Below are 26,075 nucleotides of genomic sequence, written 5' to 3' on the forward strand. Positions count from 1 at the left end.
TAAGAATCAGTCCTGGCTGGCTGGGTACCTGGGGCCTGGTCCTGCCAGGCAGAAGTCCCTCTGGGAAGGGTGGTGGAGGTGGTGGTCCCGCAGCAGCAGCAGCACAGCAGCAGCAGCCTCTCCTTCCCTTGGGGCGATGCTTTCTTTCTCCTGCCAGGCCTGGGTCTCCCAGGCCACCTCAGCCAGCCGGTTTATGTATCCCTCCAAAGAGGGACAGGTGGTAAGAATCAGTCCTGGCTGGCTGGGTACCTGGGGCCTGGTCCTGCCAGGCAGAAGTCCCTCTGGGAAGGGTGGTGGAGGTGGTGGTCCCGCAGCAGCAGCAGCACAGCAGCAGCAGCCTCTCCTTCCCTTGGGGCGATGCTTTCTTTCTCCTGCAGGGCCTGGGTCTCCCAGGCCACCTCAGCCAGCCGGTTTATGTATCCCTCCAAAGAGGGACAGGTGGTAAGAATCAGTCCTGGCTGGCTGGGTACCTGGGGCCTGGTCCTGCCAGGCAGAAGTCCCTCTGGGAAGGGTGGTGGAGGTGGTGGTCCCGCAGCAGCAGCAGCAGCACAGCAGCAGCAGCCTCTCCTTCCCTTGGGGCGATGCTTTCTTTCTCCTGCAGGGCCTGGGTCTCCCAGGCCACCTCAGCCAGCCGGCTTATGTATCCCTCCAAAGAGGGACAGGTGGTAAGAATCAGTCCTGGCTGGCTGGGTACCTGGGGCCTGGTCCTGCCAGGCAGAAGTCCCTCTGGGAAGGGTGGTGGAGGTGGTGGTCCCGCAGCAGCAGCAGCAGCACAGCAGCAGCAGCCTCTCCTTCCCTTGGGGCAATGCTTTCTTTCTCCTGCAGGGCCTGGGTCTCCCAGGCCACCTCAGCCAGCCGGCTTATGTATCCCTCCAAAGAGGGACAGGTGGTAAGAATCAGTCCTGGCTGGCTGGGTACCTGGGGCCTGGTCCTGCCAGGCAGAAGTCCCTCTGGGAAGGGTGGTGGAGGTGGTGGTCCCGCAGCAGCAGCAGCAGCACAGCAGCAGCAGCCTCTCCTTCCCTTGGGGCGATGCTTTCTTTCTCCTGCAGGGCCTGGGTCTCCCAGGCCACCTCAGCCAGCCGGCTTATGTATCCCTCCAAAGAGGGACAGGTGGTAAGAATCAGTCCTGGCTGGCTGGGTACCTGGGGCCTGGTCCTGCCAGGTAGAAGTCCCTCTGGGAAGGGTGGTGGAGGTGGTGGTCAGCAGCAGCAGCAGCAGCAGCAGCAGCAGCAGCAGCAGCAGCAGCAGCAGCAGCAGCCTCTCCTTCCCTTGGGGCGATGCTTTGTTTCTCCTGCAGGGCCTGGGTCTCCCAGGCCACCTCAGCCAGCCGGCTTATGTATCCCTCCAAAGAGGGACAGGTGGTAAGAATCAGTCCTGGCTGGCTGGGTACCTGGGGCCTGGTCCTGCCAGGCAGAAGTCCCTCTGGGAAGGGTGGTGGAGGTGGTGGTCCCGCAGCAGCAGCAGCACAGCAGCAGCAGCCTCTCCTTCCCTTGGGGCGATGCTTTCTTTCTCCTGCAGGGCCTGGAGACTAAGACTACAATCTTAACTATGTCTACTCAGAAGTAAATCCCTTTGAATTCAGTGAGACATTCTCAGGTTTGTGGGGTTAGGATTTCAGTCTTAATCTGCTTCCTATTGTAATTTTAAAAAGCAATGGAATACCTTGCTCGTTCTTGTTCTTGTTACATGGGAAGAAGTGGTACATTTTGTTATTGGTGGATTTTATCTGTGCCCCTCACTTAAAGACCTAGCCTCAAAGTGGGAGAAGCCATCTGGATTTGGCTGCCCATTTTGACCACCTAATCTTTGTTTAAAAAGTAAAATCAAATTTAAAATTCCCTTTCACCCCCTCCCAGGTTTTCTTATAACTAAACTGTCACTCCATGATGCCTGAGTGAGGGAAATGGGATAGGATGACAAGTTTATAGTGAAAGTGAAATGAAGGTAGCAAGAGTTGCTGCAGTCCTAACCCCACTTACCTGGAAGTAAGCCCTGCTGAATTCAGTGTGATTTAGTTCTGATAAGACATGGTTAGGAGAATAGCCATGATCCCAACTACTCAATTTTGATTATATCAGCAGTTACTGAAGGAATGGATGGAGTTGAGCATAGGCCCTTGTCGGCACCAATTCATATAATGAACTGCAGGTGGGCATTTCTCTATTTTCTATTGCATGAATTTGTTACCTGAATTGACAAGTCAGTCTCCAAATTTGAGTGGAGGAGCAATGAGGAAGGAGAGGAGTGCTTAATAATCATTTTATTTAGGGCTAAAAATTGCCCTCTCTAAGCTATTTTTCTTCTCACAGGGGAGAAATACAAGGACAGTGTTAACCAGCTGGGACCATTACTAAATGTCCAAATAAAGAAGGACATCTTCCATTCTGATATTAAGGAGGAACAGAGGTTGGAGTCTGCATCTTTTCACCAGGTAGGTAAAAAATGTTCTTTCTGCTTCTTTTTTGGCTTTTGTGTTGGAGGTTAGGGCCAACAACCTGTGACACAGCAGATTGTTTTACCTGAATTAAGATGTGACAGTCTCCAAATTTGAGTGGATCAGCAGTGAAGAAGGGGGATGGTGTTTAGTTCTTTCTTTGGAGGTTAATAATTGCTTCCTCTAAGCTGGATTTCTGCCCTGGATGGTGGGAATATGAGGACAATGTTGACAATGGAACAGACTTTCTTGGAAGGTGATAGACTCTCCTCCACTGGAGGTATTTAAACAGAGGCTGGACAACCATCTGTCAGGCATGCTGTAGCTGCATCCTGCAGTGATGACCTCTCAAGTCTCTTCCAACGCCATGAAAAATTGGTTGCTTTGTTAAATACAACTAAGGGAACACAACTTGTCCAAGGAAGTGTTGTGCAACTGCTGAAGGTGCCTCCAGCCTGTCATTTTGCAGGAGGGATTCAAGTACCTACCTGAAACTTAGGTTTGTGCAATTAAATGGATTAAAGTGCTCTGTCACCCTAGCATAGTGAATCCACTTTAATAAACAACACAGACATTTTGTGGTTTGAAAAGTGATGGGGAAATGCATTGAAAAATGTGGGATGAATGAATTACTAATGGGAAGATGTATAAACACCCCATAAACAAATTAGGATGAATGCTCCTTATTATGTAACTGCCACGTAAACAAATCAGAATGAATGCTTAATGAAGATCAGATGTACCCTAACCTTCATGTAAGTTTTGTATAAGCAAACTAGGTTGAACGCTGAATAAATAGCTTGCCTGGGTCCCTAAGTGTACACATGAAAATCTATGTGTATTCAGTGCTAATCCTACTCAGTGTAGACCCAATGAAGTTAACAGACATGACTAACATAGGTTCATGAATTTAGGTCTACTCAGAGTAGGACCACAGGTGATCTGGGAAAGTTGGAGTTTCAATGCTCTTCTCTTTTAATCATTACCATCTCGTGAACTATACTGAGAGAAAGAGAATCATGGAGTGTGGGAGATAAATGTAAGTAGGATTTCTTAGCTGTTTCTTCATTCCGGTCCAATCACTATCTAGTACGAGGGGCGCTTTTCTCCTCAGCTAAGGCAGGATTATCTTTAAAGATAAAAATCAGGACTAGTTTAAATGCTTCATTAAAACACTGTAGGTGTCTTCAGCCAGGGCTGGCACAAGACCACCACGGGCCTTTGCGCACCAGACTACCATGGGCCTGTACCTCTCCCCTGTGTTTGCATGCGCACTTAAATACATCCGGTCACGTCATCTCTTGCATTGCCATGTCAGCACACATACCTGCCATCAGCCAACATGGCAGCAGGGCATGTTGATGCCTCTGCAGCTATCTGGGGTGATGGCAGGCATGTGCATGCAGCGGGCTGATGTGGTAATGCAAGAGGTGGCACAACCGGGCATATTTAAGTGCATGCCGGCTGCACTCACGTGTAGTAGTGATGTTGCCTGGGAGAGTGGAACTCCCATTCCACGATCCACACCACTGTCTTGTTGCAGCCTGATTCCCATTTCTGCCCCGAGTGTAAAGAGTACTTTCCCTTGTGTACAGAGAGACAACCCAGCACAGATAGATATATCAAATAGCCAGTAATTGAGACCAGGGGTAGCCAACCTAGTGCTTGCATTACAGATACTCTTGGACTTCAACTCCAATCAGCCTCAGTCAACATGACCAAAATCAGGGATTCTGGGAGTTGTAGTCCAGCAACATTTCTTGGCTGCCCCTCATCTAGATTGGCCAGCCTTCAGCAGCTACCTTGTTGAAGCAATATCATAGCCCCCAGTCCCCCATACTCATATCCTTAAACTGTTTTGTCTGGCTCCTGTGGTAGTCAATCTGCTCTCTGCATACCACAGCCAATCACAAAACTTTACTATGGAGAGCAGCATATCCCTCTCCCCATGTTTTCAAAAAGCAACAACTCTGAAACATATTTAGGAAAGGGTTAAGTAGGACTGGAGGACTCCATTGCTCTTCCATTGATCCTTTTGTCCTCCAGTGCACTGAACGGACAGTAGCACTAGCCAATCAAGGGGCCCACTAAGTAACTTAGGGCTTGGGCTGCAATTCGAACAATCTGCCTACCAATCAGGTACATTGTCTCTCCCATTTCAATTTCCTTGACCAATCAGATGTGCACTTTCATTCTGTGGCTGTTGGGGAACATCTGGGCCTGCACTTGCTTTCCTCTCCGTTTCAACAGTTAGCCTGAGTAGGCCCCGCAGGCCTTCTCAGCAAGTAGCAGTCTTTTATTCTGGTAAGGAGGTGAATGCTGGAGGCAAAACAAAGTCGGGCCTGCATTATGCCCTTCCTGCGTGTTTTATTTTAAACCCCGGGGAACCCTGGTTATACATGTGTGTGAGGTAAGAGTGATTAATACTCACTTCTCCTTTCATCAAACTTATTTTTTGTTTCTTTACTCCTCTGGATTTACTTGCTCTGCTTTCCTCACATTTGTTTTCTTAAAAGTGCAATTCTATAATGCATGGCTGCTTAGTAGTATGTCCCACTGAGTTCAATCGGTTTTGCTCTCAATTAAATGGGTACGGAATAACAGCTTTTCAGGGCAATCATAACCATGTTTCCAAAGAAGCAGCTTCTATTGAATTCTGTGGCGCTTCCTCCTTGGTACCTGGGGTTAGGATTGCACCCCTAAGCACTAATGTTTTCCAGTTGTAAGTCAGTAAAGAGATAGGCGGGGGCTTCCTTGGGATCCTCAGAAGGGTACTAATTTGGGAGAATAAATTTTAAAATTATCATTTAGAGGTGATATATGGGGATAATTTTTTGAAGGGGCATTGAAACTTTGAAGCAGGATGTGTTGAGAAAGGGGTAAATTTGAGCTGCTGATGTGGAGTAGGGTGCAAATTGATTGAGGAGAACTTTCTAATTGCTTTGAGTGCAGTGGTGGAAAGGTAAGATATAAGTGTAAATAAATGAAATAAAGCTTTTTCTGGACTAGATCTCATTAGGTGCAGGCTAGGGAAAGAACGTGTTTGAATGTTTCTTAATCTTAAAAAGCAAATGAACCTCCATGCCAGGGAAGTTTTCTAAAAGGAGAAAGAAACAAAGGCTTTACTACTATGTTCAACTCCATGTATAAGCTGAACCTCAGGATGAATTTGGATAGTGATTGTAGTCTTTTTGTGTGATCTTTGTGTGCTTTGCAGTTGAAGTAAGTAAAGGTCCCTGTAAGACTATTAAGTCCAGAGTCTAAAACTCTGTAGCTGTACTAGCGCTGTTCATTTTGATGCGTGGAGCAGGCTTGCAAATTGTGGAACAGCCATTCTGTTGGATATCTGCCTCTTCGGCAGCTGTTGAAGGCACATGAGCCCTGCAAGGTGAAAATATGGTAACCCTACGTGTCCCCCTGCAATCTGCAGGGAATGACTGGACGCATCTTGCTGCAAGATTGCATCTTTTCTTTTTTTACTGAATCTGCTCCTCTATGTTTAGCAGTAGCCTGATATGCAAACAAGTCTCCTTCTAAGTATACCTGCAGAAGCTCAGGCTGAACCTGATTTCCTTGCCAATGATAGATGTCATGAAGAGCTTCACCTGTTTACTTTCTGCATGTAAGACTGCTGCTAATTGCACAGGCACAGGACCCAGTAGAAAAAGTGGTGAATCCTAAGGCTACAATGTGATTTATATGCTTTTGTGCGACCAAGTCCTACTGCATCAGTAGGGCTTATCTCCAAGTAAGCTTTTATTGCCTTGAGCTGTCTATGGTAAAATAACCGTTCCTGAAAGCTACATTTTTTTGACTTCTCGCTAAGGATGATGTATTGTCATTATTTTGAAAGATTAATGATAATGGTGAGGTGTATATATATTTTAAGGAAGGAGAATAGAAAGAAAACCAGAACAAATCAGCCCTACCACCTTTGACAACCCCCCCCCCCAATTTCAGGCCTGCTACCTGCCCACCATCCCAAATGGGCAGGAACCTCCACTGGTCCAGAGACCCCTGCTGGTATGTGCATCTAGGTAGGTGCTCAGTTACATCAACCTCTGGTGCCGGCCCTGGGAAATGTTATTGTATCAGATAATGTATAATACTGCTTAAGACAGTTCCTTTGAAGAAAGTGGTTCAGTTGTCCTTGAAATAGAATGTCTTAACATGGAAACACATTGGCTCTCAATAAACTAACAGATTCCTGAGCACCATTTAGGCTTCTTGTTTTCTCCTTTTTTTCTTTTTAAGACCTTATGCCATCTTTCAGGGCAAAACCCTCCCAAGAGAGCTTGCAAAAGACAATAGGCTTTATATACATAGTAGGATAATTTAGCTTTATGCACTTAATAGGAACATTGTGCTTCCAAATGATTTACAGCACAGTCCACTTGCAATGCTTCCAGTCCAGCTTCCCAATAATCTTCTTTTTACTCATCCACCTATGATCCAGACAGCCATGCCTACCTACCAAGGCTGTTCCCAGCACTTGTACCTCCCCCACCCTGGAGCCATGTCCTGCCTTGGATACTCCAGTGCTTCAGCGTGTGAAACATTTGTTCTAATGATGGAAAGATTTGGAATTCGAAGAGCACTCCCTTTCAGGTGTGGTTAGACTGTCTTAACTTTCGGTTCTCCAACCCCCTTCATATCTGTATGACAGGCAGTAATTCAGCAGGAGGGACAGCTTCTTCTCTCCTTCTCATGGCCTCAGGAATGGCCGATGGCAGCTAGAGGAAAGGGGCCTCTCAGCTGGATCTGTATCCAGGCACAATGGAGGGGTGCCTGACTGATGCTTCCTTTCTTTCAGATGGCCTCTTTGTTTTCTTACTTTCCAGGAAGCACGGTGACATATTCCTGTAGCAGCAGCAATTTGCAATTTCTCTGTATTTTATTTTATTCCCATAACTGAGGCATTTTACCTTTTGATGTCGTCTTCATTTTTGGTTCTGCATAGGGTCTCCATAAAAATGGGCACTGGAACTCAGATGTGAGATGAATTTTTAAAGGTTACTGTCAGAACTATGGGAATTCCAAAAGAACTGCAGGACAATGAAAGAGAACAGCTATTCTTTGTTTGCAGATGTCAGTGTCACTCTTTGTCACTGTTAATTAAAGGTGGATCCCATTTGATGGGAGTCTGCTGTTAACAATCAAACTGTAAATATCGTATCAAGTTTTATAAAAATGACAGCTTCCTTAAAATTCTGCTGGACAAGCTGAGACTATTATTAAAGCTGTAGATAAAAATGTAGGAAAGCACCTGAGAGACATATTTCAACCTGATATTAGGGAGGATCAGAGGTTGGAAACTGCATCTTTTCACCAGGTAGGCAAAATATGCCTTTTCTGCTCCCCCACCCTTTTTGTGCTTTTCTTTTGGATTTTAGGGTTAAACAAGATGTGACATGGCAGATTGTTCCAATGGATTGTTTACTTTAATGAAGACACAGCTGTCTCCACATGTGAGTGGAGCAGCAGTGAGGAAGGGGAGGGATTCTTAGTCTTTTCTGTCTGTGCTAAAAATTGCCCCCTTAGGGGACAAATATGAGGACAATGTCAAGAATGGAACAGACTTTCTTGGAAGGTGATAGACTTTTCTCTGTTGGAGGTATTTAAACACAACAAATCTACTTGTGTTTTTTTTTTTAACCCAATACTTTTTGTGGTTTGGAAAGTGATGGGGAAACGTGTTGAAAAATGTGGAATGAATGACTAATAGGAAAACATGTAAACAAATCAGGATGAACGCTCCTTGTCATATAACTGCTCTTTAAACAAATCAGAACAAATGTTTAATAAAAACGGAACATAGTCTAACCACTGCATAAACTTTGTGTGTGCAAATCAGGATGAATGTTGAATAAACAGGTCATCTAGAAGATTCCTAAACGTAAAGATAAAAACCTGTGTTTCTGAGTTCTACTCACCGGAGGCTAGTCCATTAAGATAAATAGAGCACTGCCCCACCAACCTCAGTCTGCCCTCAACCAGCCACCACTACTTGCGGCTAGGCCAGGTAGTGGAAGTGCCTGTCAGCGTCCTCCTCCTCAGTCTCAGTGTTGCCCCTGTAGAACTCAATAGGGAGGGAGACAAATCTAGAATTAGTTGGCACCATCTACTGTTGGCCTCCCTGCCTTCTGCTCTACCAGTCCCAAGAGGCATCAGTCACCACTCACTCCACCTCTTCCTTAGGTGCTTGCTGGTTTTCAATCTATAGTGACTTGCCACTGTCTTTAGTATGCAACAAAGAGGAGAAACTCATAAGTAGCAATACTCTGGAATACCAAAAGTCTGCAGCATTTCATGAGTAAGTAGGTAAATAAACATAAGAGAAATGGTATGGTACAGAGAATGTGTCCAGTTGGTGAAATCTTTACCTGTTGGATAACAGTAAGGAGCTGTGAAGAATGGAAGCTTGGGCAGTGAAATTACAATTGAATGATAGAGTTGGAAAGGACCTTGGAGGTCCTCTAGTCCAACACCTGGTCAAGTGCAGGATTTGTAATGGATGCATCTACATCCCTGACAGATAACCATCCAGTTTCTGCAGATGTTCAGCCATAAAATAGGATTCCCATTTCTGCCCCTGAGTGTGAAGATTACTTTCCTCTGTGTACAGAGAGACAACCCAGCACAGATAGATATATCAAATAGCCAGTAATCGAGACCAGGGGTAGCCAACCTAGTGCTTGCATTACAGATACTCTTGGACTTCAACTCCAATCAGCCTCAGTCAACGTGACCAAAATCAGGGATTCTGGGAGTTGTAGTCCAGCAACATTTCTTGGCTGCCCCTCATCTAGACAGTCAAGCACTTTCTTCACAAGATACCCATTATTATTTGCCTCTGTGAGGAACCCTCAGGTTCCCTTAGCTTCACTGTGTATAAACAAAGGCTTAGGTATCTGTGCTTCACTAATTTTCTGCTGCCAGCAATTCATTCGGAATACTTTCAAAATCTCCTAGTAGTATTTAGGCGTGAGATGGAGACCAACACTGAGAGACAGGATAAACTTAGATGTTTCTTTATTAAAGGGATACTATTTACACAAGGGACTACTGATACCTATATTGGGGTCCTAACGGTGTTTGCTGCCAGTTTCTGAAGACTCAGGAAACCCTGTTGCCGACATCCCCCTCAAAGTAGCTTTTACCTCAGGCCAATTTCCCTAAACCTTCATCCCAGCTAAATATTCCCACAACCTAATCCAGCTATTGAGGACAATCTGCCTCTGTACTCTCAAGCTCTTCTGGTTTTCCTCCTAGCTGCTTGGACACTTTAGCCAACTTTAAAAACCAGCTTGTGTCACATTCCTCTGGTAAGACCTTTTCCCAGGGCAGCCTCTCAGACCAAATCCGTCACCGGCTCCCTTAACTCGATCTTCCCTGGGCAAACATTAACAACACACAGAGTGTTAATATACAGGCGTCAGTTTTCCCCTCAGCTATTCTCTGGTCTCATTCCTCACGCTGCCCTCCTCAGCCAACTCCCTATCTCCCAACTCTCACCAACTCCCACCTGACTCTCCATTGACAGTGAACTGTCAGCTCTTCCTAACCGAGTACCACCAACTCACAGTTATCTCCCCAACTGACTGGAAACTCCAGACCACTCAGAATGAATTTGCCTCATCCAGGTCCCATCTAATACAATTGCAAAGCGATCGTGTCCCTTTCTCCTTAGAATCTGTCACCTAGCAGACACTGCTAAGCAGGCTTGCAATGATGTAACAGCACAAGGTCTCATGACAGTCACATCACATTTTTGTTCAAAGCACAAACAAACACACACACATACAGTGTTTCTCCACAGCCTACGACAGGGAATTCATGCAAAATGGTCCACGCACATGCTAGGCACGTAGCACAAGAGGGTCCTGCAAGGCCCATTGCTCATCTTTTTCCCATTCTGTGACAGGCTGCTACAGCTACTTAACATTTTGCACCAGAGCTCATGTGATGCAAGAGGAGGAGACAGCGGCATCCAAGGCATAGGTGCTGCAGGTTCTTCCCAGATGCATCCCTGGAAGTTTTGATTCTTTTCCAGGAAACCCAAAATCTTTCCAAAGCCTGCAGATGATAAAGAGACTCTTATCATTTCCAGCAAAAAAGCAACGGTCTGTTCTCAGCATAGAGAGAGAAAAAAATCAACTGCTGGGGAGAAGAGGGAAAACGTGAATTCATAAAACCAAATACCCATACAGAGTCCAGGCATGTAGAGCAGGAGGGTTCTGCAAAGCCCCATTTCTCATCTTCTTCCCACTCTGTTTGGGGCTGTCAAAGTTATGTAACTCTTTTCAGGAAGGAGATAGTTCTATGTCTTCACACTCACTCCGCCATGCCCCCCTCCACTCCTGGATTTAAACATCAAGCAGCAAGGGCTGCTTCAACTCTTTCAACTATTTACTTAATTAACATGGGTCAGAGGAGGATGCCATTGAACTAGATCAGGAATGGGAAACCTTTTTGTTCCAGTGGGCTAGATCTTTACATCATGATGACATCAGGTGACCACTAGGTGTGTTGTCCTGCCCACCTATCAAAATTAACCCACAGGGGTGGAGGGAGGGCTCTGCTGTGCTGGCAGGATTGGTCACTAGCTGATGAGCAGAAAGTTCAATCCTGTGCTCTGCAGGAGTCTTTTTCACCAGCATGTTCCTCTCAGGAAATGCACGGATGAAGCAACACCCAGCAGGACTGAACCCTACCTATCAACTGACATCACTTAGTGATGTCAGCTGATTGACAGGTGGGCATGGGCTTGGGGAAATGGCCTCACAGGCCAAATTGGACCCCCTGGCAGGCCAAGATTGGCCTGTGGGCTGGAGGTTCCCCACCCCTGGTTGATGAGGACCCAGTCAACATCATCATCAGACACATGGATAATGAATATGAGATATAAAACCTTTCAGCACAGATGCTTCCCACACAGGTTGCTTTTACACAAGCATTAAAATGCTTGCTCAGGAATTGTGTTTCTACCCATGTCTGAAGCTCAGTTCTGTCTTCTTGGAATGAACCCTTTACAAGCAGTGGTTGCTTGGGAGAGTTTAGTTGGCTGCCATGAAAACCTCTTCCCTCTGGAGCCCCTGGTTCTATTTGTTCCAGAGGAGAGGCTGTTGTCAGTCTGACAGAGCTGGCTCAGAAACAAGTACGTTGACCAAACGAACAGGAGCTCATACCTGGTAAGGTAGGGTTTTTGGTCTGGATAGTGGAGCATACCCAGAATGTTCATTGTGGGCGTGTGTGGATGTGTGTTTGTGGTAGAGGTGAGACTTAAGAATTTAACCCAGGAAATGATTTTTTGTTAACAGGAAATGGTAGATAAGATTACAGCCATGTTACTGAAGGTTATCCCAGAAAGGAGGGAGAGTGAAGGAGTGACGGCAAACAAGCAGAAAGACAGAGAGAGGCAAAACAGGGATGAGAAGTTGGGTTGGTGACTCAAAAGATTAGACTGGAGGGAGGATGAGTGAAAACAAGAGATTTTACCTATCCTTGAGTCTGTGGAGATGCACAAAGATAGTTTGGGTGAGCAGGCTCCACAGGGGCAGGATAGATCCAGGCAGGGTGATCACAATTCATAGGGTGTGGTGTCCAGCAGGCAGGAATGAAAGGGATCCAGGGAGTCTAGTGTTCCTGGCCATGGTAGGGGTTCCACTAGGCAGAAACTTAAGAAAAATAAGATGCATAAGGGATATCTAGAGAGGAATAGAGAGAGAATGGCATGGGCAATATATAAGCAGGGAGGGCCATTCTCCAAAAGAAAAATGTTTATTTGCAGAAAAAAATGCATTATTAATTGCTTTATTTTCAAAAGCAATGATAGCCTTAGGAAACAAAAAACGGGTAGTTTACAGAAATTGATCTTCCAGTGAAACAAAAGGAGTAGGAACACCAGGCCTGTTTTCTGAGAAGGATGCAGCTGACACTTGATGGATATTTTTGGTTCTAGGTAGAGGTTGCAACAGAACATACCAACAGCTCATTGTAAAGTCAGTTAATAGGTGGGAGAGTGTTGCCTTGATTGAGTTAAGATACAGTTTTTGGGCATCGCCCACTATTCTATTCAATGAGTTCCACTTTTCAGCGGTTTTCGCTTTTTGGCGGGGGTCCGAAATGTAACCTGCCGTATGAGTGGGGCCCTATTGTATAGAGAACTTTGGTTTGGCATGCCAATGAGCTCCATAGCCAGATCACTTAGGGTTCTCTGTCTGTGACAGAGCATCCTAATAAAGCGTCCTAGTATTTAGCTACTAGGCTTTGCCAGCTTATTATAAGCCTTTTGGAAATAACCCCTTCAGGAACAATGGATTACAATGGGAAATGGGTTGGGTACTAGGGTAATCTCTTCATTCTGCAGCCCTCAGAGGACAGGCTGCTGTCAGTCTGATACAGCTGACTTGGAAACAAGCACATTTTGCCAAATAAACACAACATGGTTAATGTAGGGTCTTGAGTCTGGATAGTGAAGTGTTCCAGGAGGGAAAACAGTCAAGACTTCAGGACTTAAAGAAGTGGGTGCCTGCAGGACCCTTCTCCAAATGAAGAACACTTAGTTCAGACAGAGGTCCAAGGGCAGTTATAGGCTTTCAAAACAAATACCAGGATATCTAGTGAAAGAGATTTTCCAGGGAAATGAAAGAGATAGAGATGCCAAGGTCACTCTCTAGAAAGGGGCCGTTTGATGCTTGCTGTGTGTGTTTTAGTTCTAGGTAATTGGGTCATAGAGGAATGCAGGACTCTTGGCACTATCAATTAATGAGAAGCCAGTGTTCTCCTTTGGCTTGGCATGTACAAGGGTTCCTTAGTCCAGGAACACTTAAGCACATAGGGTTAGAACACTTCGGCGTCCATTGAGAATGTTGGCGATTCCTGATTATCCAGTGAGCTGCCAGCCCTTGCCAGCTGGGCTGCTCCAGAGAAAATGGAGAGTGTAAGACAAAAATGTGTGTATTACAGGAAAGAGTGGATAAAAATGTACAAAAGTGAAAACAGCACACAAAAATGCATTATATTAAGGAAAACACCTTCCCAAAATAGCTTTTAAAAATTGCAAACTGATGCACAAACTGAACTTGATTGGAAAAATGAAAAACAGAAATTTATAAGATTTGCCCATTCTTAGCCTCTATACTTTATTCTTTTATGTATAGAAGCATCGGTCTCTAAAAAATATGGCAGGTCTGGCAGAAGCAACATAACTTGTTATCTGGAATATCTGTATGACTGTTTACAGCTGAAGATTTGTTTTCTATTGGGAGCTAGCATGTTTCATGAAACTGTAGAGGTTAGGAAATCATTAAAAAATGACCTTAATAATAATAAATAGAAAAAACTCACATGTAAGCAGAAAGGACACATTCCAGCTTATGCTGTAAATATTCTTTTGTATCTGTTGTCATTGAACTGACACATAATATTGAGGTTAACAAATAGTTTCCAAGCAAACACTGAAATCCATGTACATTTACAGTGGAGAGAAAAATTGGTATGTATCTGTGAAATGACCTTTCCAGGCTACTAAGTATCAAATGTTGAGGTCATTTGTGAAACAGTGGCAATCCAGGAAAGATTGGAGTATTTTAAAATGTGCCTTGAAGAACAAAATGACCTTTACTGTTTCAAACTAAATTTAAATCGCTCTCATGAGTCCTGATACATTCTCCTTGTAAGATAAACTGTTTTAAAGGCAGTTTTGGAGACTTAACATATGGGACACCCACCCAAACATCACATTGTTCATTATGGAATTATTATTTTTTTGCATGGTGCAAATACTGTTCTGTTTTTCCTCTCATCTTGCACCTATCTTCCTATCTGTACTGCTTCTCTTTCCCATGCCGTGATGTTGAGTTTTAGTTAAATTCTTTGGTGCTGCGATTTTTTTTACATTATTTACACTGATGGGGCTGTATTAACAACAACTCTAATCCCTGTTTCTTCTAGATGGCAGACCACACTGAACTACGGGGCCATAGCATTTCCTTTGCATGCATAAGGTCCCAGGCGTAATCCCTGGCATCTCTAGGTAGGGCTGGGAGAGACCCCTGCCTAAAACCCTGGAAAGCTGCTGGTAGTCAGTGTAGACAATACTGAGCTACATCGAACAGCTGACTCAGTATGAGGCAGCTTCCCATATTCCTATGTACACACATAACCTTTCATCAGCAGAACAGTTTTGATCATGGTTCTTTGAAGAGGATGCCAAGGTTGGGGATTTGCTGGGATTTCAAGATTAGTAAAAGGCTCACTGCTCCAACTGTGCTGCCACTCTGACTTTGCACAGAGCACCCAACAAGATCAAAAGCAAGAGAGAATTCTCTGTTTATGTACTTCAAGTTGAAAATTCCAGAGGCAGACAATGAAACAGCCTGATCCTTTTATTTTGCTGGGTGACATTGCATTGGAACTTGGGAAATAAGTGTTTTTCAGTGCCTTTGAAAAAGAATGGGCATGTGGTGGAAGGAAAATAGTACCACAGCATAGGAACAGTGATGTTCTCTATAGAGAGACTGACGTTGTGCACAGATGGTAGCTTTTCAAAGACACGAAGGAGGGTCTGATAAATCTATTGTTTTCCACAGGTACACGTGTTTCTTTTTTCTTCCCTGTCTGACTATAGACTTCAGTCAAAGAAATTTTGTCAAGTTTTGAAGCACTATTTAAAAATCTGATTAATCAAGCACCAACATTAATGTGTGTGCTTGTGGGCAACCATAGCTCTGTCATACAATGTTCATCTGCATATGATGTATAAGAAGGGCTGTACCTCAGCGGTAGAACTGCCTTGCCTGCAGAGGGTTCCAGGTTCAATCTGTGCTGTGTCTCCCTCCTGCCTGAAACCCTGGAGAGCCGCTGCTAGTCAGTGAAGACAATACTGAGCTCAATGGACCAGCGGTCTAACTCGGTATAAGGCAACTTCCGATGTTCCTATACAAAGCATTGCACTTGTTATAGGTTTTAGTTTTGTTCTAGCTTATGGACAAACGAACAAATGTATTTATAAGCTTCAGGCGTCTGAAAAACTGCCACCTGAGCTGCGCATTCATTTTTGTCCTCCTCTTGGGAAGTTGGAAATGTCAACATTCCCACTCATCTATGATATCTGTGGTGACCAGCATTCTAGTGCAAATATCTGTGGTGACCAGCATTCTAGTGCAAATATCTGTGGTGACCAGCATTCTAGTGCAAATATCTGTGGTGACCAGCATTCTAGTGCAAATATCTGTGGTGACCAGCATTCTAGTGCAAATATCTGTGGTGACCAGCATTCTAGTGCAAATTTATCTTAATAAACACATTTTTAGGCAGTTTTGACTAATGAACATATTTCTTGTCATATAATGGATTTTTGTATGTTATTTTCATTCATATATATTTTTAAATATTGTTTGGTTGGCGAACTGCATTGCAACATTCACATAAGTGCAAATTTTGGTTTCGGTTCTCATATTGTTTCGGAAAGTGTGAATTTGATAGATTTGGCTTCAAATGTGAACCAAACTGAATATTTTGCCCATCCCTCATGGTGGCACATCTTTGTGTAAATCCAATTATATATATTATAGATGGTGCTGAGCTCACACCTCCATGCTCAAAAGTGTGAACTCCAGGGAGTTTGTGATACTGACTGGTGTGATCCCAAATTCTTCTCCAGCTGAGATTTGTGATCTGAGACAGAGAAAAATTCTCCTCTAAATGCCTTCACAATTCCCCTTGTAATTTTTTCTCCATCACACTTACCGGCAGTGGCAGCATTCTATCATCTGTGAGCTATGGGGAGGAGAAAGGGAGGGAGATCACTCTGCCATCCCCTGCCAGCAGCGCCTCCCATATTGTATAGCAGCAAATCAGGCTGCAAGGCCTTGCAGTACCCCAAAGAAATGTAATGTTCCCAAGGGCTATGGCAGTGATGTGAAAATTACACTTTCCAAGGGAATACTGCCAGGAATTGCAGCCTGGCATGTTGTTGTACCAGGTATCGGACAGCAGAGCAAAGGGTGGGAGGAACTCCCTTCTTTTCTGCTCCCTGTGACTTGCCACCATTGGAAGCTGGGAAGGTGTTTCAGGGATTGGAGCAGGGCAGGGAAGCTGGGTATGTGAGGGAGAGAGGGCCCCCCACTCATCTCAAATATTTCATCACCAGCAGATAAGTGGGTATTTGTGCAATTCTTTGGCAGGTTCTGTACGGACTGGAGTTGGGTTAGATTGCATGCTAATTACTTTTCCTTTCACCTTACACCTACTGACCTTCCTTCACTTCTCCCCTCCTCCCCCCCCCACTGAATTTTAGAGTGGAAGCTCTTTGATGCATGGACTTAATTAAAGAGGCTGACAAAGGAGGAGGAGGTGTTGTCAAAGAAATTGGGCTGCATAGTGGAGGCAGAGGGGCAACTCTCCGACACTACCTTTTACAGGCCCCTGTCCTCAGTTCCCGCTGAGAAATGCCAGAAGGAATTACACAGCTATTTCCTACAGATGCTCACACACTATCATGTAACTGCTTGTAACTGCTTTTGAAAACTAATTGTTCTCGGTAATCAAACATGACCCTCTGCAATGGATTCTTACATCTATCCATGCATTTATACTTCTGTTATGTGTTTTCTAGTTTCATAGAGTTTTACTGGAGAGGATGAATATTCAGCATGCAAGGCTACTTCATAACAGGTTAGATGTGTGGAATGGTAGCAAGGGAGAAGGGAGGAGAAACAGTAGGTAGAGGGAAATGCACAGATCTGATCCACAGCACCCTTTTCCATGTGTTTCTGTGGTATCATTATACCTTTAAATGTGACAACAGCAGTTTGTCTTTGTTCCCAGTATTGTTTCGAAGGATATCACCAGCGTCAGTTCTTGGGCATGGCTGGCTGGAGATTCTATGCAAATAGTATGACATGTCTTCTGAGAGCAATGGGGTTCCAAAAAGGAAGAATAATTTGCATTTAATTGCTAAATTTCATTAAAGAATATTTGAATAATAGAGGTCTTTTCAGTGGAAAGTTGATTGAATAACTGCACTCCCCCCCCCATGTTGAAATTAAGCGTACTGGTAATGTTTTCTACAGTGGATTACATATGATAAGTGGAGCCATTAAAGAGAAGAGGAGGTGTTTGGGGGTATCAGGGGAGTTAGAAAGAAAGGAGTTTGGTGTCGTCATCCTCATGGTAACACATCTCCATCTAAACATTTTGTACTTGCAATATGACTGTGTCTTTTGTGAGCTTTGCAGTCCAGCTCCGTGCCAATGGTGGGCACCACTGATGGTGAGTTGGAGGCGATATTTTACAATGTAATGATGTCATGTCTTGTAATATAAGTGCTTGTACACGTAGTGGTTGGAGAAATGGGGCACTCACTAGAGGAAAACCAGTTACAGTGGTGACCTTAATATATAGCTACTGCCTGAGTCTTGTCCTGATTATTTCAGAAGTCATAAGTGACATCCAGAAGCAAGTGTGTTCCATAGGGGGTCATGGATGTGTGATAATGCCGATTTCATTTGTTGTGAAACTTCTCAAAAAAGGAGCAGGAAGAAACTAGGCAGTAGTGAAGATTACCTGCAAAACTATGTTATATGAGGCCTCTAAAATTTCTGAAGGCAGCTAAGGAAACAATTATGAGATTTTACTGTGGCATAGTTCAGACATAATGAATTAATGTTTATTGGCTACTGATCATTACTAATTAGTTCTGCAATGGCATGGATGACTTACATCTTTAATTACATCCTGCTTGGGCCTTGAAACTGACCGATATTTACTTCTTAGCTTATCCATCTCTTTTGCCTGTGGTGCCACACTCTGCACTGTTCCTCCTTCAGTTTTCACTTTTCTTTGTCTTGCAACAGTCATATGGAGTGTAGGGCAAAAAATAGGACATGGCATGGCCCTATATATTTGAAATTGATATTAGACTTGTGTTGTCATTTGGGGTTGTACAACCATGAAGAAGTGTTCTCCAGACTTACACTTTGAGTTTGCTTATGGAATTCAGAGGTGTTCTTCGGAACAATAGATGCTTATACAAATAAAGACTCCAGGCTATGTTTAGGTGGCTTTGCAGATGTCTTGTGTGCCATTCTACTTTTTGCTCTGTCATTTATAAAGAGCAAAGAAGAAACATGCATCTTCCTCGTAGTAAGACGCGTGGAACTCTGGACCTTGTTCACCTCAGCCTTGTAGTGATGTATGAGGGCTGTAGCCAATGCTGCAGCTCCCCTGGTGTAACACAACCTTCTCTTCCTCTCCTGTCGCCTCCAGCTACCTGCATGCCTTCAAAATCAGCTTGGGAGGGGGGAGTTGGGGGACCCTCCAGAGCAGATTTTGGGGATGAGTGGGTGAGGAGAGGAAATTAAAGTCTCATTGGATACATTATATGCAAAGCGCAAGTCTTGAACCTGCTTGTCAGCATCTGGGCTGCAGACTGAGGAGGCATGCAGGCCACCTGGTCATAGCGTTACCCATTATGGTGAGATGTATTGTGTTTCTATTTAAATTGCAGTAATTATTTTTAAATTTGCATTTACACACATAAATTAGCATATACAAATCTGTATGATCTCTTCTGTTCTTTATTGTGATGCAGTGCATCTTTTTTGGCAATGCCTGATTGGCCACCTCACTACAGGCAAAGATGCAGCCCCTTAACCACTTTCAGAGATTAAGGGGAGGAAGCTGGACTCTGAAAGCATTAGCAACTTATCCTAACAACATTTTCATGCAGATCTTGACTTCGGCTGAAGAACTGCTAGGAAAACATCATTCAGCTCTTACATATGAATCAATAATGCTTAAAACCAAAAGGTTTCAGGTTAAAAAGTACTGCTTTCAAGGCAAGAAGGCGAAATATTCCAGGATTTTGTTTTGAGGGCAGGCAGCAACATGCACCAGACAGATGGGTAGAGGACTTAAGATATCCCTCCAACAGCTGCCTCCTCTTACACCTGACACCTTCTGCCCAATGAAGCCTATGAGACTCAAGGAACATATTGTTCAAGAAAGAGGACAGAACATAAAATATGTTTGTTTTAAATTGTTGCTCAGTTTTACTGTGTAAATTGCTTTGACAACATTTTGTTGAAAAATGGTATATAGTTAGCCTAAATAAAAATAGCCCCAAAAGACAAAAATGGAGACACAAAATGAAATGGCACATTCACAGTTTTGCCTTATCTTTCTGTTTTCCATGTGATACGTACTGAGAAGTGTAGAACCATGCTTTCACATTAGCAGCTGAAGTTGTTGTGTTATTTTGTTAAGGTCTTTATAGAGATAGGTAAATTGTTACTGGCACAACTTCTGTACAGATATTCCTATCGTGAAATTTTGAGAGTGTCTACTGGCATCAAAATGTAATTATGCCTCATTTTAAGTGTATTCATACTATGCCGGAAACCCCCAAAATCTAAGACTACACACTGTTTCTTGTTAGTTCCTCTAATCTTCATGAGTGGACATGGAAGCAAGTAGGCTGAACGGGCACAGCACTCTATGCCCTCACCTATACTTCTGTGTAATCTGCAATGTAAGCTCCTTGTATCTCCGTTAATTCTCCTTCTTCCATATGATGTTGGCCTTCAGTCACTGCCTTCCCAACTTTCCCTTCCCTTAAGCCACAGTTTCTCATACCAGCTGTACTGTGAAAAGGAGAGAAAAAGTAATCTAAGGAGGGAGTCTTGGTTGCTTTGCCTTGAACTATCCTATGTGAGTGGTTCTAAGTCTACCTCCTTTCATGACTCCTGTTTCTGTTGTGTTCCCATCGGCCCCTTCACCCCTTTCCCTTTTGATCTGAGCCAATCAGCAACACTTCCTGTGCTTGTGTGTGTGGAAATAAAAAGGGGCACACCTACAAGTATGGATGAGAAAATAGTTTGACTGGAATTCAAAGAAAATGCAAAGCAATCAGGTTTTGGACTACTAGCAGACAATTCCAATAAAGAAAATGTAGATTTTTAATATGGTCTGGATGAGCCCTATGAGGCAGCGTCTGCCTTGATGTAAACATGAGAGGAGCAGGAGGCACCTAGCAAAGGAAATGTGACATATCTGAAATATATTAAAGATGTAGGGCTCATTCACACAGTAGCTGAACTTCATATTAAAGATGAAGCTTTTCCCATCACAATAGATTTGCAAGGTTCGCACTTCCTACCTTCCAGTCTGCTGTTTTCCATTCACACTGAAGGGAAAGGTTCAATCGCGCAGCTTCCTAATGACCATGCCCTCTTAAGGTCAAAATTCCACTTCTTCTGGTTACCTTGGCAACCGAGCATGCAATTATTTGTATTTTCACAATCTAGCTCAAATACAAATATTTGTTTGAACAGTGTTATGCTTTTCTGCACAAGTTAGGGGGGAAAGAAAAATAAAGCATCGCTTGCAGCAGGCTTGCAGAACGGGAGCCAGCAGCCAAAGAAGGGAGGAGGAGGAGGAGGGAGTGGGCGTGGAGAGGGGAATGATTGACACACCCGCTTAAAAGCATCTGAGCATCTGCAAGCACTAGAGATACGAAGTGGAGATGTTTTTTCCTTCCCTTTTTGGATTTAGAGGATTGGGTTAGTATGGATTTACAGTGGGGAAAATGCGTGCTAGCTTCTGTTTGCCAGTAACGTCATGTGAACCATGAGGATTAAAAGGGGGTACAAGTAGCACCAGACACATACTAAACCTCCGTATGAATCAGCCCGTAGAGAAACAGGAAATTGAAGACACTACCTGCTCCCTTGTGTCGCGTGTGCTCTAATTCACCTCCCTGGTGTCATGACACTAACCCATGCCACCACCAATGGCAGTCCTATGACAAGGATGGTGGTAAGCACAGGGTTAGCAAATCCTGAAGCTTATTCTCTGCATTCCAAATTAGGTGGCCATGTGTCCTACTTTACAGAGGACAGTCTTCCCTTTTGAAGGGCTGTCGGGACAATATTTCCAGGATGGGGAACCTGTGGCAGGGCTTCAAAGGAACAATTGGGAGCTTAAGGTGGGCTCCCAATTGGTTCTTTGCCTAGAACAAGGCGTGTTCCCAACTGCCCATCAGCTGATGGGTGTGAGAAGCAGACCTTGCTCAAGGAGGGGGAAGCATGCTTGCCCGAGCAGCAGCGATGGAGGGAATGGATGAAGAGAAGAAATAATCCTATGCTTCTTTACTCCCTTCCTCCACAGCTACTGAGGGAAAGCAGGAGAAGAAAGTCTGCATTTTAAAATCTCACTTCCCATGGCAGTGTGTGTGTGCAAAATAGAGAATGTAGCAAATTCTTTCTCCGCTTTGTTCCTCCCCCACCCCTGCTGCTGCTGCTACTCTTTTGGTTGCTTAACTCAGTGGCTGCAATGGCAAAAGGGGAATAATGGAATAATCCCCCCCCAGCTGCTGCTGGGAAGTGAGAGAAGAAAGTCTGCGTTTTAAATTTCAGGTTTCTTTCTCGAGCTTCCCTCAGGGGCAGCAGGCATTTGAGGGCCCCTGCAAGGGATTTTGACAGGTGGGCAGGGAAACCCATGTGACTGACAGGTGAACGGCCTCACCCACCTGTCAAATTTGACCTGTGATCCATGTAAGGATCTGGCCCCTGGAACCAAAATGTTTCCCCAACCTTGCTGTGTTTGAAGGTGTCCAGTTCAAGTCTTGTCTAAATATATGTGTGTGTTGTGTACTGCCTTCAAGTCGATTCCAGCTTATGGCGACTCTGTGAATAGGGTTTTCATGAGGCTGAGAGGCAGTGACTGGCCCAAGGTCACCCAGTGAGCTTCATGGCTGTGTGGGGATTCGAACCCTGGTCTCCCAGGTCGTAGTCCAGCACCTTAACCACTACACCACACTGGCTCTCTGTCTAAATATAAGTGTTAGGTCCAAACCCAACACGCAAGCCATCACTGTCTGCTCAGCTCACGTACACCCGGGAAGGTGCGGAGTTGAGTGCAATTACCCACTACCAGAGGCTAAGGATAACATAACACAATATTACCTTTGCAAAGGGGACCCAATACCTTCAAGCAAGATGCCTTTCAGAAGTGGGAACCCCGTTTATTGAGATTATATAGTTTCTTGCAGATAACAGAAGAAGGGGATCATACGTCACCAAATAGCATAAAATATTGCTAGCCATAGTAACATCTAAGGAATAGAATTGGGGTGCTTGAGATAAGAATGAACAGGAACATTCAGTCCTTCACTAGACACAGTAACACTATAGATATGGAAAGAGGGGTACTTTAGAATAACAAAGTAAGGCACATCTTAGTTCCTGAGAAAGGGGCTCACACAGACATGCGACCTTGAGATAAGCGCTTCCAGACTTCGCAAAACAAAAGACAGATAGTGTGGGAGGAAGAACAGTTTCAGGCAAGATCATTAAACCAGGAAGGTTTCCATTTTACATTTACAAGGAGATACGTGTCAAGGCCTACAAGCTCACAAATTAAACCAAGGAATGTCTTTGTACTACATGATGGCAACTTTATATAGGCCATTCGAACACTATGTATAAGATATATGATCAGGAAGGCATAATCCAGCTTGAATAGGCTTTTATTCCCAGAGCCACTGGAAGGTTAAAAGCAGGTCACCAGGAAATAAACCGATATTTAACTTATATCAAACACACTTTATTTCCAAACCTAACATAAGTAACCATAAAAAGGGTGAGCAAGAACGTGCCCATCAGGAGTTAGCAGCACCTGGTCAGCAGAAATAGCAGGCACACAAGTCACCTGATGCCTTCCCTACTATGGTGGGATCTATTGTATTTCTATTTAAATTAGAGTAATTATTTTTAAGTTTGTGTCATACATATAAACTATCATATGGAAATGTTATGCAAACTGGTGTCCTTTGTTTTGATGATGCAAATCCTTTTTTCGTTTTTTGTTAATGCATAACAGACCACCGTAATTCTCAAGCTAACAAACACAGCATTATTTGATTACACCAGGTGACAAGCACAGTTCATGGACTGATGAATGTACATATGCTCTCTTTTGCCCTTTTAACTTTAGCCTTTAACATTCTGAGTTCATATTGAAAACAATTTGAAGCATATTAAGGGATTTAGATGTTAATATCATCTGAACATGCCCTGGTTCTCTCTTTCAACCTCCTCTTATTGTGCCTTTTAGAATAGTGTAGAACAATTGCCCTACTGTGTCCTACTTAGCACAAAGAGAACAATTTATGTTTCCCTAGACACAGCCATAACCACTCGAGCTGGAAATTAGTATTTTAAGAGATTTGAACAGCCAAGTTTTTCGATTAGCATTTGTGCATTTAAAATTAGAATTCAGTCTCTGAACTATGCAGGCCAGGATTTGAAGAATATTGCAACTATAAAGTATAATAAAAGTATATAATATATGTCAGTGGATTCTAAGAATGCTTTCAGGGCAGTTTGCTTTGAAATCATTCAAGGGACGGGCGGAGGGAATTTATTTAGGTTTTCTAGTAAAGTCTATACCCTGCCACCCAAGTATTTTTAGGGACTTATCTGTCATCTGGACATATTACAGATTTGTTTTGCCAGACTACAACTAGAGCCAGCCCTTCACATGCAATAGCCAGAGGGTGAACTTGAGCCATTCCTTCACATAAAATATCCAGTGGGTAAATTCTCCTAGAGATGGGCGGTTCTCTTGTGGTAGCCACAGAGACCTTGAAGGATGTACAGCAGATAATGAACTGGCAATAGAAGATAACAGGATCAGAGAGAAGATGTTACAGGAGGGAGTGAATGCAAAAGAAGAGATGAAATAAGGTGGTGGTTTGGGGAGTAGAATAAAGAAAAGGAGAAGAAATTACAGGTGATAAATAAAAACCATTTGAGAGGCATGGTGGCGAGGGAAAATACAAAATTAAAAGTCCTCTGTACTTAGAGCCTCTGGATAGGAAAATCCTTCCTAAAACGGGGAGCTCAGACAAAATACTTCTTGAGCTAATGTCAGTATTTAATTTGAGGAAAACTGAACTATGAAACTTCTTTCCACAAGCAAAAAGTAGTGATTATTTTTAGCAATTTTCTAAAATGGGTTTGAAAACAATAGAAAATGATATCAGTAATTGCCAGCTGATTATGCCAAACTCTGCTACCATCTGCCTCTGTTTTGTGACTGGCTCTGCTCCTGCGCTGCCATTTTGTTACTGATGGGCCTCAGTAATTTTCTGCCCTCTCAGCTGGGCCCTGGAGAGTAAAATGCTGGAAAACCCTGGTCCACGTCAGCCTATTATTATTTATCTGCTCTACAGTTTTTAATGTAGAATTTGTAATTCAATATATAGTCCTTAATTACATTGTACTTGATTAGTTCCTTGTTGCCACAATGTACAGGGAGTGCTAAACATCAGGCTCCAAATTCTAATGGTATGGAATAAAAGTATTTGAACATCCAGCTATGTAGAGAATTGAACTATAGAAGTGAACTAATTAAAAAATAAAAGAGAGAATTTAACCACAGAGTTAAAATTCATGCAAATAAAACTTAGTTATTTCATCAATGGCAGATGTCCCCATCTTTCTTTCATATACAGGTGGTTGTAATGGACGGTGGCAAAAGCAACCTCGTTGCCAAAAGCAGCAAAGATGCCCATCGTATGTGCCCAATCAGTAGCAGGCCTTTTTCTAGTTTTTACTTCATCCCAAAACTAGCAATATTTTTTATTGTACAATTCTTCAACCTTAGCATTTTGAATTAGTGCATAAAAATGACTGCTGCTTGAATACAGATTTCTGTTTCATTTATAATGAATACATTGACACTTATATGAATTCAACCTTTTCAGGCTGTCTAGTGAATGTAAATGCCCCAGTCTCTTCACTGTTTGTCTCCTTGCTACTGTGATCCTATATACTGAACTTGGAGTAGATGTGCATAGGATTGCACTGTAAATGTGGGGGAACAGCATGGAGGTCTGAAAAGTGTCTTGAAGAGGAGGTCACACAAGATACATAAATGACAGAAACTTTAATATAAACAGTTAGTGGAAGGAAAAACGGTGGAGCAGACTGCTGCTTATAATGCAGAACTGAAACTAAGGAGCATATTGCCTAAGAGCTGATTCGGGCAGTTCCTGGTGGTATATGGCAAACCAAGAGGGCCAATACACTGCAACGTCAACTGGCTTTTGTAAGGAATTGCATGCAATTATATTCCAATTTACCAAGGCGTTATGCTTACCAATAGCCATCCCAAAAGTGAAATCCAGTTCACTGAAATTTAACTGATTTCCACCATTGTGATTTATAACACTGATATAATCCTTACTTTAGATTTTTCCAGTTAGTGTTATTTCTGGAGGGAAAAGGGAGTGAAGTTCTGATGTGGCATATTATTTTCCTTTTATTTCCTGTAAAGAGCACTGATCAGTGTTGTGGCAAAAAAATTTTCAGTGTCCGCAAGGCATTTTTTAAGTAAGAGTTGTGTGTCCAAATGGACATTTAGTCCTAGCTTTTGGACACCCAGTGGACACAAGCGGAAGCATAAAATTTAATCAATAAATCAAGAACACAAATTCAGATTGGAAGCCATTAAAACACTGATTAGAGGTTTGACACTAGTGAAACTCGGGGCTTCGCGTGCCAACCCTACACACACATCCAGGGACTCCTAAACACACACAGAAACAGGGTCTCCCAAACAGGTTGCCAGT

At 43.5% G+C, this 26,075-nt stretch overlaps 1 long non-coding RNA gene across 4 annotated transcripts in view; it reads left to right on the top strand.

Moving 5' to 3' along the window:
* The first annotated feature begins 2,027 nt into the window (after positions 1 to 2,027).
* The window catches only part of LOC133376166 (uncharacterized), a 62,367-nt gene continuing 38,319 nt past the window's right edge, over positions 2,028 to 26,075 (top strand). For 2 of the 4 annotated variants that reach the window (XR_009760415.1, XR_009760412.1), the window contains exon 1: positions 2,192 to 2,431. This is a non-coding gene — a long non-coding RNA (uncharacterized LOC133376166). Of the gene's footprint in view, positions 2,149 to 2,191; positions 2,432 to 4,642; positions 4,845 to 26,075 lie in introns of those variants that run through there. The other 2 variants (XR_009760414.1, XR_009760413.1) reach the window with 2 other exon arrangements.

Source organism: Rhineura floridana, chromosome 2 (genome assembly GCF_030035675.1).
Source record: "Rhineura floridana isolate rRhiFlo1 chromosome 2, rRhiFlo1.hap2, whole genome shotgun sequence".
Classification (NCBI taxonomy): domain Eukaryota; kingdom Metazoa; phylum Chordata; class Lepidosauria; order Squamata; family Rhineuridae; genus Rhineura; species Rhineura floridana.